Below are 6,127 nucleotides of genomic sequence, written 5' to 3'. Positions count from 1 at the left end.
TCCAGATCAATGATCCTGTGGTACGTGTTGAACTCTGGATGTGGAACCAATTGGTTAACTGGCATCATTATCGATAACATTGGTGAAATGATGTTTCTGGTGAAGTTGGGTGATGGTAGATACATACGTAAACATGTTGACCAACTTAGGTTACATTATGGGGAGCCAAACATTGAACCGGCTCAAGTGCCTTTGTCACCCACTCTTGTATCAACAACACCTGCGTTTGAACCTGAAGTGTTTCCTCATGAAAGCTTTTCACCCATCAATGTACATGAACTCCTTCCCGACCATGTATCCTTCATTGAGAAACCCACAGCAGTTGTGAGCAAGGACAGCCCTCCACTAGCCCTAAGATCAGCTGGTATGTGTGAGCTTACTGAGCATCTTGATTTGAAAAAAAAAACAAAAAAGGGGGGGGTAGGGGGTAGGTGAGATGTATCAGTAGTTTATAATGCATACATACATGGGTGCACCTGGGCATGGTTAAGGAGATTCATGTGACCCAACAATGTTACCATGCTGTGCTGTGCCTGTGGCCGGGAATAAACCTGTTGTGCCCACTTCAGAGGCTTCGTCCCTATCCATTGAGTACATTACACATAGTGAGAGTGTGAGATTTGTCAAGGTTGAAGGACATGTTCCATATGCTCCACCAGCTTGTGATTTTATCCAGATCTGCAGAGAGGGAAAGAGCTGCTGCCTGTCTGAAGGATGAGGGTGTGTAACGGCAGAGGGTGGAGTCATCAGTGAAGAGGATCATAAAATCATGTTCCAAATATGATATTCGGTTTGAAGAAGCGGTTCCTCCATCATAAACTGATGAGATGGACGGACGGACAGACATGAACCAATTGCTTCACCCGACCTTTCACTTCACCGACGCAGGGTAACAATAATGCACACAGCTTGACCTTTACAACACACACGCATGCACGTACACACACATATACACACACACACACGCATGCACGTACACACACACATATATACACACACACGGACACACACTTACACATTCACATATATATACACACACACACACACACACACACACACACACACACACACACACACACACACACACACACACACACACACACACACACACACACACACACACACACACACACACGTACATACACACACTGGGTTCCGGTTCTGGGTTTGGAGCATTGGCAGGTCTCCTTGGGGGCTCCCTGCTGACTGTGGTATAGCCTGCGGGCCTGCGGGGCGGGGCATGATGATGGGGGGAGTGGTCGTCGTGAGCATCGTGTCTGCCAGGAATATAAGGAGTGCGCGCCGCCTGAGGCGTCGTAGTGATGCCGTAGTTGCCGCAGCTTGTGAGTGTGCTGAGTACGTAATAAAGGAGAGTGGTGGGCAAAGTACGCCCGCGCTCCCGCTTGTGCAGCACAGCCCGGCTCGACTGTTCCCCCGCTCGTGTCTGCCTGCTAAGCATCTCTATCACGACACTACAGTTGGCTGACGAGGATCTTCGGATCGGCGTGTGCAGGGCGGCAGCGAATAACCCGTGCGGTTCCAGGCTACGGAGCCAAGGGTCTCGCCAGCACGAGCATGGCAGAAGGTCAGTGCACGGCGCACGAACGCGTGCCCGCCTTCGTCGGAGTCGACTTCGGCCACGTCGAGTGGGCAACGGCCGCGCTCAGTGTTCGTTTTATTGAGGCACAACAAATCGGGGGAATGATTTCTGCAAAGCCATGGCTAAAGAACGAGGACACGCAGTTCGGCTCGAACGCGGCGTTGGACGTCGCGCAAGCTCTGAAGAATGTCCGGGGTCTCGATGGTCGGTGCGCAGCAGGTGGTCTGGAGGTCAGCGCGATGTGCCAGGCGCGTACGGCCGCGCGCACAGTCTGCGGCGCGGGTCGTGGACGGCTTTTGCGATACGATCACTCGGACGGCTGTCTGAGCACTCGGGGGCGTCTACGGTGTGTGTGCCGAGAGTCATCACCCATCATGACAGTCATTGATGGCGGTGTGCGAAGCGATCCTTCCGTCCCGGGTCGAGACCTACGGCCGGTGCGGTGTTCGGTTCATGGCGTACACGGTAACGTCCCGGATCGAGTTTTGCGGCCTGGGCACAGAGATTCCAGCGACCCGGAGCGGGAGATGCTGCCGGTGTTAGACCTGCTTCCAATTGATCCGGAGGTGACAAGGTCAGTGGCAGGGGAGGTTGAGGTGACCGGGGCACTGAGGCTGCCCATGTTGAGCCTGGTTTCAGTTGGTCCTACGGTGACAGGACCGATGCCAGTGAATGTCGAAGTGATCGGGGCACTGATCGGGTGTCGGATGGAGTCCACTCGTGCTGCCCTCGCATCGCACACGTACACCGGCGAAGCGATTGCGCCGCTTGCGGCGCCCGACGTCTCGGTGCTCTACCGGGGGCGAAGCGCCCTACTCACGGTGTTTGTGGTGCGAGGGGAGGGGCCCGTCCTTTTGGGTCGGGACTGGCTGGCGCACCTCGGGCTGGATCTCCAGTTCGTACCTCCAGGTGTGCTGGTGCTCTCTTCGATGCTTTCGTCGAGACCCGAGGGCGAGGTTCTGGCGGCGGGAGCGGAACACGCATCGATGCAACGGGAGCGGCCGTTCGTTGCTGCCTGCAACGGTGGTGTGCGGTGCTGAAGCAGCGGGAGCCGTGCCAGCTCTCGCGATGAGCTCTCGCGCGTCGGCTGCTTTCATTGTGCGAGGTGCGCCTGTGTTGTTCGGGCAGCTTCAACGGGTTGCGGTGAGCCCGTGGCGTTGAAGGAAGTCGCGAGTCGCAACATCGAGTCGACAACCAAGAGACGGACTCGTGATGTGGGTTATGGGTTGCTGTTCATTGCATATTTGTTTTTCATTATTCGAGTGATGCGGTTTAACGTTGTTGAAATAAATGCCAACAGTTCCTGTGTGAGAGTGGGTTTGGCGGAGATCAATCGATGGGTTTTGCAGTATGGTCAATGTGATGTGGTGGCTTTGGGAGCGGTGGTGGCGAATAAAAAGGTTTGGTTGGCCTTCCATTGCCCCGGGCCGCGGGTAGTTGCTTTGTCATGTGCAGGGATTTTTCCGAAAGAACGCGCTGTACGGGAAGATGAGTTTGCAATGGTTCCAATGTTATTCCTATTGATTTATGATGAGCCTATGGTTGAAGTGTGGTTTAAATGGAGTTGCTACCGTCTAACTGCCGTGTGGGTCTCGGAGATCGACTCGGAACCAGGGCTGATGCGCTGGTCAGCGTTACCCCCACCTCTGGTTGCGGCAAGGTCAGACGTGCCTGGCGCCGGGGGCGCAGCTCTCTGTGTTCGCTCAGGGCCGTTTAGACGGGCGTTGGCATCTCAACTGATTGTGGTGCGTGGGTTGTTGTGGAGCATTGGTTGCATCCAGCCAGCGGCGCTGTTCAGCGCCCCTATCCAAGGTCAATCGAGTCTGGCGCTGGCGCCACGGCTTCCAGACAGCGGGCTCCCGGCCTCGGAATGTTTATCTGCTTCAGGTCTGCCTGGGGGAGATGTGCCGCCTTGTGGGCCGGAGGCGTTTGATGGTGCCGGGGGAGGTTTTCTCGGGAGGTCGCCGCGGCCTCGCCGAATGCCATGTAAGCATGAGCCGCCTGGGGCGTTTTCGCTGTGTAGTGCTGCTGTGCTTCTCGCCTTGCTGCTTCATATCGGTAATGCGGTCAGAGTTTGGTAGGTGCTGTATGCACCTCAGTCTTCGGAACCTGGCCGTTGCAGCTCCACTAGCTCGCTTCCACACGTTATATGATGTGATGTGCTTTTATACTTCGCTGTTTTCTTTTTTGTACCTTGTCTACTGTTATACCGTTGTACTTCGTGCTGTTTATGCTTATTATGATGGTGATCATTTAATAATCATAGTTTTAGGAGGGAGGAGTGTGGTATAGCCTGCGGGCCTGCGGGGCGGGGCATGATGATGGGGGGAGTGGTCGTCGTGAGCATCGTGTCTGCCAGGAATATAAGGAGTGCGCGCCGCCTGAGGCGTCGTAGTGATGCCGTAGTCGCCGCAGCTTGTGAGTGTGCTGAGTACGTAATAAAGGAGATTGGTGGGCAAAGTACGCCCGCGCTCCCGCTTGTGCAACACAGCCCGGCTCGACTGTTCCCCCGCTCGTGTCTGCCTGCTAAGCATCTCTATCACGACACTACACTGACGATCTCAAAGTTAAGTTTCCGGTCGTTATCTGTCCCGTTTTAACTGTTTATTTTCTCACCTACATGTTACTGTGTGTTCCTAGTTCGGTTTTGTTTCAAAATCGTGCTATTTTGTGAGATTTTGTCGAACTTGTTCTTACTGGGTGCTTGAGGCCTATCCTTGAGGCCTGAGGCCTACCCTTTGTTCCCCTCGGTGTACGATCGTGTTTATTTGTTTTTTCTCCCCATTATCTTCAATTTCTATCTTTCCCACTTTCTTAACGTCCCCCATCCCAACGAATCACTCAATTCTTATCTTAAAAAAAAAAAAACGCCACCTTTCTCCAATTCTTCTTCTTCCTCATCTCCTCTTCTTGTTCCTCGATTTTTTTCTACAACACTTCCATGACCTATCTGTTGAAAACTCTCTCAAACATTAATAATAATAACAAAAACGATCTCTTATAATGCTTCATCTTCCTCTTTCACACGTGTGGAACTCTTCACTGTATCAGAATGCACTACTCTTCTGATATTTAAACAGCCTGCTCTCAATTCGACCTTTCCTTCACACCTTGCCTAACAAATCCAACTGTTACAGCATTTCTTCTCTCCATTCTCTGAATTCGTCTTTATTGCATCCCTCATGAAATGTGTTTAATCGCATAACTGACCTAAAACTATTAAAAACCCCAGTTTGCTATGAATGTTCTCTTTCCATCAACCATTCTTTTTTCCAACTTCAGTGCCAACTCACTCCTCTCACCCCTCACTCTCAAAGCAACCATCCCACACTTCTCCCTCCAAGCCTCCCTCTCACCTCTCTCAAAAACTTCCCCTCAACTTTCTCCCACCATTCATCCCCTCACTCATCCTTCCCAAAGTTGCTGCTCTTCCTTCGCTCCAATCGGTTCTTCTGACCACGTCCTTGTCAAAGTGGACATCTCTCTGGCTATTATCAGAGAACTACCTCACCGCCGTCGACTCTAGCATTTCACTCAAGCCGACTGGCAGGGTCTCCAAGCAGCCCTCAAACTCATAGACTGTCCTCCTATCTCGACTTTCTCCAACATCAACTCTTCCTGGGAATTCTTTCAAAGAAACTTGCTCTCCCTCATGCACAGATTTATCCCCTCTCGTCTTCAGTTATCCTTACCTTCCTCCCGCCCTTGGTTCAGTGAAGCTTGTGGTGAGGCAGTTGTCCTGAAACAACTTGCTTTTGCCTCATGGAAAGCAAACCCAACTGAGGGAAATCTCAGTTCCTTCCATAAAACTCGGAACAAGTGTGTATCTACCCTCAGGAGAGCCAGAAAACAACACCTTTCTCATCTCAAGTCTGAACTCTCAAACCTCTCTCCCTCCTCAAAATCCTGGTGGCGTCTAATCAAATCTGTTTCTGGTGTATGTTCCCCCTCCACCCCCTCCCTTACCTCAAATGGCAGCATTGCCTATACCGCACGTGAAAAAGCTGAATGCCTAAACTCGGTGTTTGCAGCTAAATATTGTGTCCAAAACCCATCACTTTTTCTACCCACCTTACCCAGTTGCACCCAACTGTCCCTGCACTCAGTGTCCTTTTCTCCTGACAAGGTGGAGAGCTTGCTGTCAAACCTCGACTCAGATTCTGCAACCGGTCCAGACGGCATCAGCCTACGTGTCCTCAAAGCCTGCTCTTCTGCTCTTGCTCACCCTCTCTCTGTTCTATTCACCCTCTCATTTGCTCAAGGCCATCTGCCATCTGCTTAGAAATCAGCAAACATCACTGCCCTGCACAAAAAAGGTGCAAAAACAGATCCCTGCAACTGCAGACCAATCAGCCTTCTCCCAATCATCAGCAAGGTTATGGAATCCATCATCGCTTCAGACATCAAATCCTTCCTCTTCTCCAATGGCTTGATTTCTGATCATCAATTTGGTTTCAGACCAGGTCACGCTACCCTGGATATGCTGCTTCTGCTCTCCCAACAATGGATGGAGGTCCTCAATGCCAG

This window comes from Eptatretus burgeri, chromosome 17, assembly GCF_056783735.1.
Source record: "Eptatretus burgeri isolate ZD-2024b chromosome 17, Ebu_testis_v1, whole genome shotgun sequence".
Lineage (NCBI taxonomy): Eukaryota > Metazoa > Chordata > Myxini > Myxiniformes > Myxinidae > Eptatretus > Eptatretus burgeri.
The sequence above is the reverse complement of the archived record's forward strand: the minus strand, read 5'-3'. Positions refer to the sequence as shown.